At 41.8% G+C, this 15,818-nt stretch overlaps 1 protein-coding gene across 3 annotated transcripts in view; it reads right to left on the bottom strand.

Annotated features, from left to right (window-relative positions):
- The window catches only part of LOC109870396 (cytoplasmic protein NCK2-like), a 47,176-nt gene extending 36,702 nt beyond the window's left edge, over positions 1-10,474 (bottom strand). Inside the window, exon 1 of one of the 3 annotated variants that reach the window (XM_020460905.2) lies at positions 10,334-10,474. The gene's annotated coding sequence lies outside the window, so the exon portion shown is untranslated. Of the gene's footprint in view, positions 1-8,483; positions 8,646-10,207 lie in introns of those variants that run through there. The other 2 variants (XM_020460889.2, XM_020460897.2) reach the window with 2 other exon arrangements.
- Between the last annotated feature and the right edge of the window lie 5,344 nt (positions 10,475-15,818).

Genomic DNA, 15,818 nt, shown 5'->3' with positions numbered 1-15,818 from the left:
AGCCTCAGTGCAGTGGGCAGCTGGAAATGTGCTTTTATTCTCCATGGACTTTAGTGTCCCAGAACCTTTTGGAGTTTGTGCTACAGGATGTAAATTTCTGTTTGAAAAAACTAGCCTTTGCTTTCCTTAACTGCCTGTGTATATTGGTTCCTAACTTCCCTGAAAAGTTTAATATCGCAGGGGCTATTCGATGCTAATGAAGTACACCACAGGTTGTGCTTTGCAAGTGTGCATTTGATTAGCTAATTAAGTAGCTAGTTAACCACATAGCTAGATAACTAACTTCTTCCAAAATCAATCTTCGCAAGGTAACATCAGAGAATCCCCTCCTGGATCAAGAGCCTTGCTGTCTAATATTTGTTTCGTGTGTACAGAAAACTGTGAGTAGCATTTTTTTTTTTACTTATAACTTTGAGATGGGTTGTCTGTCCTCCAAACACTTTAGATCAGAGACTATTAAAATGTTCACAATGCACTCATTAGCATTCTATATGGGATTTAAATGTGCTTGTTAGCATTGCTAACTTTCGGATCACATAAACTCACCGGGGTTTGAAAATAATCACCCCTTGTATTCAGAGCCGGTATTACCGTATATCCCGGTATGACAATCTAGATACCGCCCAAACCTACTTCTCTCTCCCATCCCACTCTCTCCACAATGGCAGTCCAGCTCCATGAGGGTTTAACCTCTCCTCAGAACACCCTGGCAATATGGGTTATCTGAACATGACTGAAGCCAGGAGGCAGAGAGGGAATCACGGCGTCATGATACTGCTGGCAACACGCCTGCTCTCTGTGACTGGCTGCTTTAGCCTTGCACTAACATATGACTGCTGCGCCTGACGCCTCTGGGGGCGTAACACTGGTACCCCTTAATTACTCTTTAACGAGCACTTCTGAGGGTTCTTTTGTCTGTCTGGGGGGAGAGAGTGAAGTGAGGAAGGGGAGAAAGAGGGAGAGTGGCAGTGGTGTGAACTCATAGTCCCAACAGAAATCCTGCCCCCTGGTCCCAGCCCCCCCCCCCCCCCGTGGTCCCAGCCCCCCCCCCCCCCCCTGGTCCCAGCTCCCCCCCCCACCCCCTGGTCCCAGCTCCCCCCCCACCCCCTGGTCCCAGCTCCCCCCCCACCCCCTGGTCCCAGCTCCCCCCCACCCCCTGGTCCCAGCCCTGTGGAGTGTCTAAAGCTATACACTGGAGCTGTATTTCATGATGAACTGAGTTAACTGATTGGATGAGAGTCACTGAAACATAGTCCCTTCTCTTCCCCACGTCCTCCATCTCGCCTGTTTTAAGGGCCTTACGGAACCATATGGGGCTGGGGTCAGTGCTTGTGGACAGGGAGTGGATGGTCCATGAAAGAGACATACCAATGTACCAGTGCCATCTCCCCCTCCCCTCTATCTGTCCCCCTCTCTGTCCGTATCTGCAGCCCAGAACAGGATTAGGCTGGGTGCCCAGTGGTGACACTAGTCTGTTGGAGCTGAGCTGACAGACTGTTGGTTCAGTTGTTGGCTGCAAGTGGAGTGAGGACCTGAGAGAGAGGGAAGGGAGGATGGGAGCGTTGAGACAGAAGTGAGATAAAAGGCTTAAAATTAGTGAGAAAGAGAACGAGAGTGAGTGAGGAAAAATGGGAGAGCTGGTACACCGTGTAATGAAATGGAGAAAGAAAAGGCTGTAGAATCATCTCTGATGGGCAGAAATAGAAGGGTCAGCCAGAGGACAAAGTCTCCTTGGACTGTCCGTGTCGGATAACTCTTAAAGAGTGCCAAGCTGGAAGGGACGTTTTTGCTGATCATGTACCGTGTGCCTAAAATGACATGCATCTCTTCAACATTTGCTCTCACTAGAAGTAGGATTGCAATGTGTATGCAGAGATATATGTGGCTCTCCCCCATAAAGATGTTATGTCTATTCTCATCCATACGATTTCAATAGGTTTCCTACGGAGGATTGACAGTATCATTTAAAACAGATTCACATTCAAGTCAACATTCTCTGATGTGTGAACCTCCAACCATCTTTGTGGTACCATTTTAAATGTCCGTTTTATTCCCACTTTAGCACTTATCAGCCAAAACATGACACCCACCCTGTATTCAAGAGGAAGTTGTGTCTCAACCGATGGAGGTCACACCTCAGATTATGTAAAATAAGGTCTTTATTTTATTTATTTTTTATTTCACCTATATTTAACCAGGTAGGCTAGTTGAGAACAAGTTCTCATTTGCAACTGCGACCTGGCCAAGATAAAGCATAGCAGTGTGACCAGACAACACAGAGTTACACATGGAGTAAACAATTAACAAGTCAATAACACAGTAGAAAAGAAGAAAAAAAAGAGTCTATATACATTGTGTGCAAAAGGCATGAGGAGGTAGGCGAATAATTACAATTTAGCAGATTAACACTGGAGTGATAAATGATCAGATGGTCATGTGCAGGTAGAGATATTGGTGTGCAAAAGAGCAGAAAAGTAAATAAATATAAACAGTATGGGGATGAGGTAGGTAAATTGGGTGGGCTATTTACCGATAGACTATGTACAGCTTGCAGCGATCGGTTAGCTGCTCAGATAGCAGATGTTTGAAGTTGGTGAGGGAGATAAAAGTCTCCAACTTCAGCGATTTTTGCAATTCGTTCCAGTCACAGGCAGCAGAAAACTGGAACGAAAGGCAGCCAAATGAGGTGTTGGCTTTAGGGATGATCAGTGAGATACACCTGCTGGAGCGCGTGCTACGGGTGGGTGTTGCCATCGTGACCAGTGAACTGAGATAAGGCAGAGCTTTACCTAGCATGGACTTGTAGATGACATGGAGCCAGTGGGTCTGGCGACGAATAGAGCATACAGGTCGCAGTGGTGGGTGGTATAAGGTGCTTTAGTAACAAAACAGATGGCACTGTGATAAATTGCATCCAGTTTGCTGAGTAGAGTATTGGAAGCTATTTTGTAGATGACATCGCCGAAGTCGAGGATCGGTAGGATCGTCAGTTTTACTAGAGTAAGTTTGGCGGTGTGAGTGAAGGAGGCTTTGTTGCGGAATAGAAAGCCAACTCTAGATTTGATTTTAGATTGGAGATGTTTAATGTGAGTCTGGACGGAGAGTTTAGTCTAGCCAGACACCTAGGTACTTATAGATGTCCACGTATTCTAGGTCGGAACCATCCAGGGTGGTGATGCTAGTCGGGTGTGCGGGTACAGGCAGCGAACAGTTGAAAAGCATGCATTTGGTTTTACTAGCGTTTAAGAGCAGTTGGAGGCCACGGAAGGAGTGTTGTATGGCATTGAAGCTCGTTTGGAGGTTAGATAGCACAGTGTCCAAGGACGGGCCGGAAGTTTACAGATGGTGTCGTCTGCATAGAGGTGGATCAGGGAATCGCCCGCAGCAAGAGCAACATCATTGATATATACAGAGAAAAGAGTCGGCCCGAGAATTTAACCCTGTGGCACCCCCAAGTCTAAGGTACAACATATGCATTGACCTTTAAGATAATAGAAAAAAAAAGAAAATGTAATTGTATTAACATTTTTTTATTTTTTATTAATGTTTGACAACCCTGTTTTGTATGCTTTTAAATTATATCAATCTCAACTGTTTATAATTTCCAGGGATGAAGACATGAAAGTCTCATGGTATGGTGGGTTATGCTAAATAGGTTCCCTTTGAGCACCTTTATCTATTGAATGTTTTGGTATTCAGGTCCAAAAAGTCACTTTCTGAGCACTTCTACAACAGGCAAATACGTATGGAAGGTTTTGTTCAAATCGAAAAGGGGTGCAGTCAAAAGGTGATTGAATTCAAATGGATTTACCCTGTAACTGCTGCCACATGATAGAGGGAGAATAACAATGAGCTAACCTTTGGACCTACCATCCCTCATTACATAATATTATCTCCAACCGTCTGTGTACATCTAGTCCTCTATTGGGCAGATTACCATTTTGCCGTAGGAGAAAGAGCAGAGAGTTTAGGACCAGCTACTGTGCTACCAAATCAGTGGTGTTGTGAATGGGTGGTTTTACAACATGGCTTCTTTTCTCCAAAAAGCACAACAGATGAGTAATGATGACGTCTTGGTGATTCTGGGTCAGTTTTACACGTCACAGTGGAAGTCACTATTTATTGTGTAGCCTAGCTATAAATGTGGATGATTACACATGTTCTATTTCTACAGGATGGCCAGTCAGAAAATTGTCAAATGTATAACATCTGATAAAACAATATGTTTGAGTGGAATGAGAAACCACTAAATATCAAGGGATGGGCTATGGGCTTGCAAGGCTCCACCAAGTCTTCAACACTATAATTATAGCCTTTTTAGAGAGACATTCATGTCTATTTAGGTCAGTGTTCCAAAGAGAACAAGAAACTGTTAAAGATATACAGATCTGAAACACTGAGATGGAGAAAGAGAGAAACATATATACAGATCTGAAACACTGAGATGGAGAAAGAGAGAAACATATATACAGATCTGAAACACTGAGATGGAGAAAGAGAGAAATATATACAGATCTGAAACACTGAGATGGAGAAAGAGAGAAACATATATACAGATCTGAAACACTGAGATGGAGAAAGAGAGAAACATATATACAGATCTGAAACACTGAGATGGAGAAAGAGAGAAATATATACAGATCTGAAACACTGAGATGGAGAAAGAGAGAAACATATATACAGATCTGAAACACTGAGATGGAGAAAGAGAGAAACATATATACAGATCTGAAACACTGATATGGAGAAAGAGAGAAACATATATACAGATCTGAAACACTGAGATGGAGAAAGAGAGAAACATATATACAGAGCTGAAACACTGATATGGAGAAAGAGAAACATATATACAGATCTGAAACACTGAGATGGAGAAAGAGAGAAACATATATACAGATCTGAAACACTGATATGGAGAAAGAGAGAAACATACATAAAGATCTGAAACACTGAGATCAAGACAGAGAAACGTATATAGAGATCTGAAACACAGATATGAAGAGAGAGGAACTGTTAGATATATACAGTGGGGAGAACAAGTATTTGATAACCTGCAAAATCGGCAGTGTTTCCTACTTACAAAGCATGTAGAGGTCTGTAATTTCTATCATAGGTACACTTCAACTGGGAGAGACACAATCTAAACAATCTAAACAAAAATCCAGAAAATCACATTGTATGATTTTAAGTCATTTAAGTAATTCATTTGACTGCCCATTACTGCTTATGACTTATTAATCATCAGTTATTCACATTGCTGATGACTATTTCATTCCGTCCCCTCATCTCTACAGAGTCGTCCCCTCATCTCTACAGAGTCGTCCCCTCATCTCTACAGAGTCGTCCCCTCATCTCTACAGAGTCGTCCCCTCATCTCTACAGAGTCGTCCCCTCATCTCTACAGTCGTCCCCTCATCCCTACAGAGTCGTCCCCTCATCCCTACAGAGTCGTCCCCTCATCTCTACCGTCGTCCCCTCATCTCTACAGTCGTCCCCTCATCTCTACAGTCGTCCCCTCATCTCTACAGTCGTCCCCTCATCCCTACAGAGTCATCCCCTCATCCCTACAGAGTCATCCCCTCATCCCTACAGAGTCATCCCCTCATCCCTACAGAGCTGCTGCCTATGCTATCTGACCATACCACTATTTGAATAGTTCCTCAAAGTAAATAAGGCATACTTTTGTGACTGCTGAATACCAACTATAAGTCACTTAGATCATGTATTATCAGGCTCGCAAAGCACCTGCTTCCCATTCCTCTCAATCATGGGTTCTCTTCTCTAGTGTCTGCACCGCACAGACCAGACAATCCCTGGTTTTCAGATAACTTGGCAGAATGAATTAGAAAGACATCTCTTGGGCTCAAGCTAGACTGGGCCTCCTTCAGAGCGCTAAGAAACAAATGCACAGGATTGATCAGGAAGTCCAAATCAGATGACTATTTAAATGCAGTCACAGAGAACCTAAACAATCCTACCAAGTTCTGGAAGCTAATCAAATCAGTGTCAGGTTCTAATGCATCCTCTGACCTTCCTGACCATTTAATGATAGATTCTAATGAAGTGAAGGACAATAAAGACAATATTGTAGGGGTTTTAACAAGCACTTCATATCTTGCTGGTTCAGTTTTTGATAATGGTGGGGCCCAGGCCTCTAATGTCAGCTCTGTTACAGTCAACTATGATTTAGTCCCCCATGTGAACCATTTTAACCTTGAGCCTGTTCTGTTTCTTATACTGAGGTCAATAAAGGCAATAGACACTAAAAAGTCTGCAGGTCCAGACAACCTGGATCCCTACCTCTTAAAGATAGCAGCTGGTATTATTACTGAACCTATGGCTCACATTTTCAACTTGAGTCTCTTGACCAATTCCATACCCAGCATTTGGAAATCAGCTTATGTCTTCCCACTGCTAAAAGGTGGAGAAACCTCAGATGCTAATAAATAACTATTGTCCTATCTCTAAACGCACTATCCTGGCCAAAATCTATTCATCCCTAGTGAACTCACAATTAAAAAACTTAATTGAAAAGAACATACTGAGCGCAGTTCAGTCTGGCTTTAGATCGGGGCACAGCACCAAAACTGCAGCTATGGCAGTGGCAAATGACATCATTAATGCACTTAATAAAAAGCAACATTGTGCTGCTCTGTTGGTGGATTTATCAAAGGCCTTTGATTCAGTTGACCATGAATTGTTGCTAGCGAGACTCTGAAACATTGGTCTCAGTGAAGGGGCAGTAAATTGGTTTAGAAACCATCTTTCTGACAGAACACAATGTGTATATACAGACAATCACAAGTCTAGCTGTCTAGAGATTAATAGAGGTGTGCCTCAGGGTTCCATTTTAGCTCCTGTGTTGTTCTCAATTTGTATTAATGATTTGGGAAATGGGATGCAACCAGCAAAGCTGCGTCTATATGCAGATGATACAGTTATATATTAATGTGCTCATTCTCTGGTTCAGGCTGTTGAAGAGCTCCACACTGCTATTCAGTCACTGCAGGCCTCCCTTTATGGTCTAAATGCATGACCTTTACCAGAGCTAGAACTCTGCCAAAGGTTAGCATTGTCACATATGGTGGCTTATCCATTGAAAAAGTGTTATCCTACAAATACCTAGGTATTTGGTTGGATGACAAGTTGTCATTTAAAGTTCATGTGGATAATCTTGTGACAAAGCTTAAATTGAAATGTTATTTTCGTAATAAGGCTTGCTTCCCGCTTATGACTAGAAAGAAGCTTGTTCAGGCCACTTTTCTCTCTGTAATTGATTATGGTGACTTGTTGTATATGCATATGCAGCCTCCTCTGTCTTACAGAGACTGGACTCTGTTTATCATGCATCCTAGCGCTTTATTACAAATGCCAAATCACTCACCCAGCATTGCACCTTGTACCGAATGGTAGGTTGGACCTCACTTTATATGCGCAGAAAGATACATTTGTATGTGTTCATCTACAAAGCCCTTTGGGTAAACTCCCTCTTTACCTCTGTAGTCTGGTCTCCACCACCACCAGCAGTTACCATACCCGGTGTGCTAGGTGGTAGCTACTTAAAGTCCCCAGGACATTCACAGTATTAGGCAAGACTACCTTCTCTTCTTGTGCATCAAAGGCATGGAATAGTCTACAATCCATGCTTCATCTAGATACGTTAGTGCCACTGAATTCATTTAAAATATTGATAGAAATCTTACAGAGGAGTGTAAATGCTTTTTTTTTAGGCTGGATCATGTTGTGTTGTATGTTTTAATGATGTAATGTATTGATTGTTGCTACCTTCTTGGCCAGGTCTCCCTTGAAAAAGAGACTCTGGGTCTCAGTGGGCTTTTCCTGGTTAAATAAAGGTTAAATAAAAATAAAAAGGTTAAATAATTTGGAGGCTGGACACTGATCACGAGTCAGATTTGGTCTATTTGAACAGACATTTGAAGATGTGAAGATCATGTAAGGATATTTATTGAAATCAAGTTAATTTTATATACAGATCCATAAATGATCAGATAATGACTACAGATATTATACATTTCCGAAAGTGGATTCATTCATGCCTAAGTATAAAGGCTTAGATATGTCAGCATGTTGAAACATACCCTATTGCGATATCAAAATATTCTACAAATACGTAAGTGGGTGCACACGCATCAGGCGCTTGTCTTGAAGGGAGCTCATCCCAGATAGTTCCCTGGACTCATAAGGAAGCAGGGAGATTTCTAAGGACCGGATTGGATGCATGTAGAAACTGTCCCATTACGGAGAATATCCAAGCTCCATATGAAATGAAGAACATGCGTATCCGGATAAATATAGCTATCACCTGATATTGACCCTTTTCTCCCAGTGCATTTTATTTGAAATCAATGACAGCAAGGTACATAATTGTTACCCAGAAATGATTTGATATTGAGCTAAAAACAGCTGCATTGGACCTTTAACAACAAGCCTACAGAGAGTGCCAAAACTAGCATTTTACATACCTGTCATTGCAACGGCAGCCAACCATGTCCCGTAAAAACTGGGTTGCCATGGTGACCTACCTCTCAGAGGGGTGTATGTGCTAGGTGCGGCCCAAAACTACACCTGACCCACTGTCCCGCTGACTGTCCCAGATACAGAACCTTCATCCACATCACATAAAACTGATCTGATAAGGACAAAAAAAAAGCTGATAAGCTACATTTCCTTATGAGTCTGTTAATCAGTGGAATGGTTTCATATTGCTGTCCACAGCACAGAGCTAAATGTGTTAGTTCTGGCATTTATGTGACATTTGCAGCACCGGTAAAAAAAAATGGGATTAATTCCTGACTGTAAAGTACAATATCTCTTGATGGTACCACTTCACACCTCTGAAAGCCTGATGGAATAACATACGGGTGCTGTGGAGTGGTGGTGTGAGTGAGTTCATTTGCATAAAGGTCAGCCTTGGGCTGAGTGATGGTGTGAGTGAGTTCATTTGCATAAAGGTCAGCCTTGGGCTGAGTGATGGTGTGAGTGAGTTCATTTGCATAAAGGTCAGCCTTGGGCTGAGTGATGGTGTGAGTGTGTTCATTTGCATAAAGGTCAGCCTTGGGCTGAGTGATGGTGTGAGTGAGTTCATTTGCATAAAGGTCAGCCTTGGGCTGAGTGATGGTGTGAGTGAGTTCATTTGCATAAAGGTCAGCCTTGGGCTGAGTGATGGTGTGAGTGAGTTCATTTGCATAAAGGTCAGCCTTGGGCTGAGTGATTATTTCTAAACAGTAGCCTAGTAGACAAAAGAGTGGTGGATTATAAATTATATTTCTTTAGTTGTTTCTGTCATTGCTCTTTTGTCTGGACTGTGTTTGAAAGAAGTTCATTAACCATTCTTCCAGACTGCACTACAGGTTACTACTGTATGTAATCCCTGTTGGCTATCGTAGCCTACAATGTGAAGCTCCTTTTTTTTCTGGCAACAAAATATCATTTTCCTCAATGCGTGATAAAGGTTTGCAATGAAGATGGTTTAATTGTCTAAGCGAAGCTGTTGAAGCAAAATGTTCAAACCAACGGATGAGATGTGTGCGGGAATCTAGGTTTTGATTGGATTGTAGACCAATTGTGGGAAAAGGTTATTGGCTACGGGATAGCATTTAGCAGTTCTCCACTTGATGAAACCTGAAAACCACAAATTGACAAAACTGAAAGTAAGAGGAACTCTTAAAAGAAAAACAGCCTACAATGCAAACCAGACAATATTTTGTTTCAAACAGTCGAAGCACAAGAGATTCATTTGTATGAGTTGAATGTTACATTTACACGATATACTCTACTAGCATATTGCAGCCTACTTCTAATCATAAGTGCATTATTTCATGTAAAAAATACAAATAATGCATTCCCGTTAGCCATATTTAAACAATCCTGTAAAAACGCACATATAGCCTAACAACTGGTGTACCGCCAGTGTGTGGACACGACGACACAGTGACTGAAAGAATCAGAAAGTGACGTTTAGTTTAGTGTTCTGACAAAATGGTCCATGAATATATTGTCCACGTCTAGGCCTTGTACCAAACGATAAATAGGCTTCTGTGTATAATATTTATAACCACTGACTTGTCATGGTTCGCAATGCTACATTTGTGAAAATAAAATGCAGCGACTATAGGCTATAGTTCACGCCACAAACATCACCCGGGGCGACCACACCAACTTTACGCTCAGTTAATTATTTTCTTACCTTTGTGTTCACTCCAACGAGAACGGGGACTGACGAAGCACACACACTCGAACAAGAACGAAAATAAACCGTTTCCACAAACCAGTCGAGTCGTAAGCAAAAGCGCAAAATAATTAATTCACGTACTTTCTTTGATTTCTCAAAACAATTCCTTTCACGTAGCTGCCTCCACCTCAATTCACTCGACCTAGTGACGTCACCGCTGCAAAACCAGGCTTGCAGGGGGGTGTTGCGTTCATGGTTAGATGGGATACTTAAAACTTGTCTATATATATATATATATATATATATATATATATATATATATAAAACAAAATACATTTTATATATATTTATATACAGTACCAGTCAAAAGTTTGGGCAGAACTACTCATTCCAGGGTTTTTCTGTATTTTAATTATTTTCTTCATTGTAGAATAATAGTAAAGACATCAAAACTATGAAATAACACATATGGAATCATGTAGTAACAAAAAAAGTGTTAAACAAATCAAAATATATTTTATTTATTTTATTTCAAATAGCCACCTTTTGCCTTGATGACAGCTTTGCACACTCTTGGCATTCTCTCAACCATCTTCATGAGGTAGTCACCTGGAATGCATTTCAATTAACAGGAATACATTTCAATTAACAGGTGTTAACTGGCGCCGACAGAGAGGGCTGCCGTGCTTCTATCTCTTAGGAAACTTGGCACTATTTAGTTTTTTATGTGTTATTTCTTACATTATTAGAACAGATTTGTTTTTGGTGTTATTACATAGAGCCGAACTATTAAATATCAGAGTGACAGTAACTCACCAGCACTACCAGCATTACGACCAGGAATACGACTTTCCGGAATTGGATCCTTTGTTCGTAGGAGGTGCGCACACCACCCACTGCTTCTGAGTATATTACTCGCTAATGTCCAGTCTCTGGAAAATAAAGTTGACGAGCTCAGGGCAAGGATTTCTTTCCAGAGAGACATCAGGGATTGTAATATACTCTGTTTCACAGAAACATTGCTCTCTCAGGATATACTGTCTGAATGTCCAGCCAGCTGGGTTCTCAGTTCATCGCGCAGACAGGAATAAATATCTCTCCGGGAAGAAGAAGGGCAGGGGTGTATGTTTCATGATTAACGACTCGTGGTGTGATTGTGATAACATACAGGAACTTAAGTCCTTTTGTTAACCCGGCCTAGAATACCTCACAATCAAATGCTAACCGTATAACCTCCCAAAATAATTATCTTCGGGTTATAGTTACAGCCGTATATATCCCCCCTCAAGCCGATGCCACAACAGCCCTCAAAGAATTTCACTGGACTTTATGCAAACCACATATCCTGAGGCCACATTTACTGTAGCTGGGGATTGTAACAAAGTAAATTAGAGGAAAAGAATGTCGAAATTCTATCAACATATTGACTGTAGTACTCACTCTGCTAAAACACTCGACCACTGCTACTCCATCTTCCGGGATGCCTACAAAGCCCTCCCCTGCCATACTTTCGGCAAATCTGTCCACGACTCCATTTTGCTCCTCCCTTCCTATAATCAGAAACTCAAACAGGAAGTACCCGTGTTAAGAACTATTCAACGCTGGTCTGACCAATCGGAATCCACACTTCAAGATTGTTTTGATCATGCAGACTGGGATATGTTCCGGTTAGCCTCCGAGAATAATATCGATGTATATACTGATACGGTGACTGAGTTTATCAGGAAGTGTATAGGAGATGTTGTACCCACTGTGACTATTTAAACCTACCCTATTCAGAAACTGTGTATAGATGACAGCATTCGCGCAAAACTGAAAGTGCAAACCATCGCATTTAACCATGGCAAGGTGACTGGGAATATGGCCGAATACAAGCAGTGTAGTTATTCCCTCCATAAGACAATCAAACAGGCAAAACATCAGTATATAGACAAAGTGGAGTCGCAATTTAACGGCTCAGACACAAAACGTATGTGACAGAGTTTACAGATAAACACGGACTACAAAGGGAAAACCAGCCAAGTCGCGGACACCGATGTCTTGCTTCTGAACAAGCTAAACACCTTCTTCGCCCCCTTTGAGAATAATACTGTGGCCCGCTATGAAGGACTGTGGGCTCTCGTTGTCCGTGGTCAACGTGAGTAAGACGTTTATGCGTGTTAACCCTCACAGACAACATCCCTAGCCACGTCCTCGGAACATGTGCACACCAGCTGGCTGGAGTGTTTACGCACATATTCAATCTCTCCCTATCCCAGTCTGCTGTCCCCACATGCATCAAGATGTCCACCATTGTTCCTGTACCCAAGAAAGCAAAGGTAACAGAACTAAATAACTTTTGCCCTGTAGCACTCACTTCTGTCATCATGAATTGCTTTGAGAGACTAGTTAAGGATGATATCACCTCTACCTTACCTGACACCCTAGACCCACTTAAATTTGCTTACCGGCCCAATAGATCCACAGACGATACAATCGCCACGGAACTGCACACTGCCCTATCCCATCTGGACAAGAGGAATACCTATGTAAGAATGCTGTTCATTGACTACAGCTCAGCCTTCAACACCATAGTACTCTCCAAGCTCATCATTAAGCTCAGGACCCTGGGTCTAAACCCCACCATGTGCAACTGGGTCCTGGACTTCCTGACGGGCCGTCCTCAGGTGGTGAAGATAGGAAAAAACACCTCCACTTCGCTGATACTCACCACTGGGGCCCCAGAAACTGAAATGGTCCACTCACACATATAGTGTGGTGAAGAAGGCGTACCAGTGCAAACTTCTACAGATGCACAATTGTGAGCATCCTGTCGGGCTGTGTCACCACCTGGTATGGCAACTGCACCTCCCACAACCGCAGGGCTCTCCAGAGGGTGGTGCGGTCTGCCCAACGCAAACTACCTGCCCTCCAAGACACCTACAGGACCCGATGTCACAGGAAGGCCAAAAAGATAATCAAGGACAACAACCACCCAAGCCACTGCCTTTTCACCTTGCTATCATCCAGAAGGCAAGGTCAGTACAGGTGCATCAAAGCTAGGATGAGAGACTGAAAAACAGCATCTATCTCAAGACCATCAGACTGTTCAATTCTGTTAAATAGACATCACTGACTTACATAGACTTGGAATCACTGGCCACTTTAATAATGGAACACTAGACACTTGAATAATGTTTACACATTTTGCATTACTCATCTCATATGTATATACTGTATCCTATCCTATTCTACTGTATCTAAGTCTATGCTGCTCTGACATTGCTCAACCAATATTTATATATTCTTATTTCCATTCCTTTACTTTAGAATTGTGTGTATTGTTGTGAAATTGTTAGATATTACTGTTAGATATTACTGCACTGGTAGAGTGTTTCCCTACACCCGCAATAAAATCTGCTAAACACGTGTATGTGACAAATAAAATGAAATTTAATTTGATTTGTTAAGAGTTAATATGTGGAATTAATGTATTTAAGCCAATCAGTTGTGTCAGTTATGACAAGGTAGGGGTGGTATACAAAAGACCAAGTCCATATTATGGCAAGAACAACTCAAATAAGCAAAGAGAAACGACAGTCCATCATTACTTTAAGGCATGAAGGTCAGTCAATCTGGAAAATGTCAAGAACTTTGAAAGTTTCTTCAAGTGCAGTTGCAAAAACCATCAAGCGCAATGATGAAACTGGCTCTCATGAGGACTGCCACAGGAAAGGAAGACCCAGAGTTACTTTTGCAGCAGAGGATAAGTTCATTAGACTTCAGGAATTGCAGCCCAAATAAATGTAGACAAAATAAATGCAGAAAAGTAACAGACACATCTCAACATCAACTGTTCAGAGGAGACTGTGTGAATCAGGAAAAGCAGCCAACAAGTGCTCAGCATATGTGGGAACTCCTTCAAGACTGTTGGAAAACCATTCCAGGTGAAGCTGGTTGAGAGAATGCCAAGAGTGTGCAAAGCTGTCATCAAGGCAAAGAGTGGCTACTTTGAAGAACCTCAAATATAAAATATATTTAGATTTGTTTAACACTTTCTTGGTTACTACATGACTCCATATGTGTTATTTCATAGTTTTGATGTCTTCTCTAATATGCTACAATGTAGAAAATAGTTTTTTTTAATGAAAAACCCTTGAATGAGTAGGTGTGTACAAAATGTTGACTGCTACTGCATATATATATATATATATATATATATATATATATTTATTTATTTATATATATATATGAATTTTATGTAACCCTAACTCTTTTCCTAGCCTTAACCTAATTCTCCTAAACTGCTACGTTAATTCTCCCATCCTGTTGCCTACTTTCTAGCCTGGCTGATGCGACCCACATTACTCAGCACAAGGAGAGCTGTGGCCACACTGGTCTGGAAAGGAGGCCGTTTGTTAATGTAATATTCACTCAGAAATTGTGAGATGGGTTTGATTGGTTCTCTTAAATGTATTTTTTTCCCTCAGAGGTTGAGATCTCTCATTGTTTGGATTTCAAAATCCAACCATTGTAATGGACCTGGGTAGTGCTCAGGGACTCTGCGTGTGTATGGGTGTTTGAGTGAGAAAGCCAACCAGTAAGAGCACAGCCCCCTTCATTATGGACCATTGTGCCTACAACATCAAAGAGCCATTTCAGACTCTGAGTTAGGTGTTAGCCAGAAAGTTCTCCTACCCTGCTACGAAAAGTAAATCCGAACATTTAGTTAAAACCGGGTGTTGCCGTCTTGGCTTGGCTGTGATGGAGAGTCAAGGGAAAATGGGTGGTGTGACACTTCTATTACTCATATACCTTGTTGACTAGTGACTGATTATTTTTCATTCAGAAGTTTACCTGAGTCAAAGAGAAAACTCAAACAGATTTAAATGGAAACTATTTACACAGTGATATAACAACTTGCTTTATGCATGACATGTTGTTGAGCTTCCAGGTTGCTGTGTAAAGGACATGTTGTTGAGCTTCCAGGTTGCTGTGTAAAGGACATGTTGTTGAGCTTCCAGGTTGCTGTGTAAAGGACATGTTGTTGAGCTTCCAGGTTGCTGTGTAAATGACATGTTGTTGAGCTTCCAGGTTGCTGTGTAAAGGACACGTTGTTGAGCTTCCAGGTTGCTGTGTAAAGGACATGTTGTTGAGCTTCCAGGTTGCTGTGTAAAGGACACGTTGTTGAGCTTCCAGGTTGCTGTGTAAATGACATGTTGTTGAGCTTCCAGGTTGCTGTGTAAAGTACATATTGTTGAGCTTCCAGTTTGCTGTGTAAAGGACACGTTGTTGAGCTTCCAGGTTGCTGTGTAAAGGACACGTTGTTGAGCTTCCAGGTTGCTGTGTAAAGGACACGTTGTTGAGCTTCCAGGTTGCTGTGTAAATGACATGTTGTTGAGCTTCCAGGTTGCTGTGTAAAGGACACGTTGTTGAGCTTCCAGGTTGCTGTGTAAAGGACATGTTGTTGAGCTTCCAGGTTGCTGTGTAAATGACATGTTGTTGAGCTTCCAGGTTGCTGTGTAAATGACACGTTGTTGAGCTTCCAGGTTGCTGTGTAAATGACACGTTGTTGAGCTTCCAGGTTGCTGTGTAAATGACACATTGTTGAGCTTCCAGGTTGCTGTGTAAAGGACACGTTGTTGAG

Source organism: Oncorhynchus kisutch, linkage group LG2 (genome assembly GCF_002021735.2).
Source record: "Oncorhynchus kisutch isolate 150728-3 linkage group LG2, Okis_V2, whole genome shotgun sequence".
Taxonomy (NCBI): domain Eukaryota; kingdom Metazoa; phylum Chordata; class Actinopteri; order Salmoniformes; family Salmonidae; genus Oncorhynchus; species Oncorhynchus kisutch.
The sequence above is the reverse complement of the archived record's forward strand: the minus strand, read 5'-3'. Positions and strand labels throughout refer to the sequence as shown.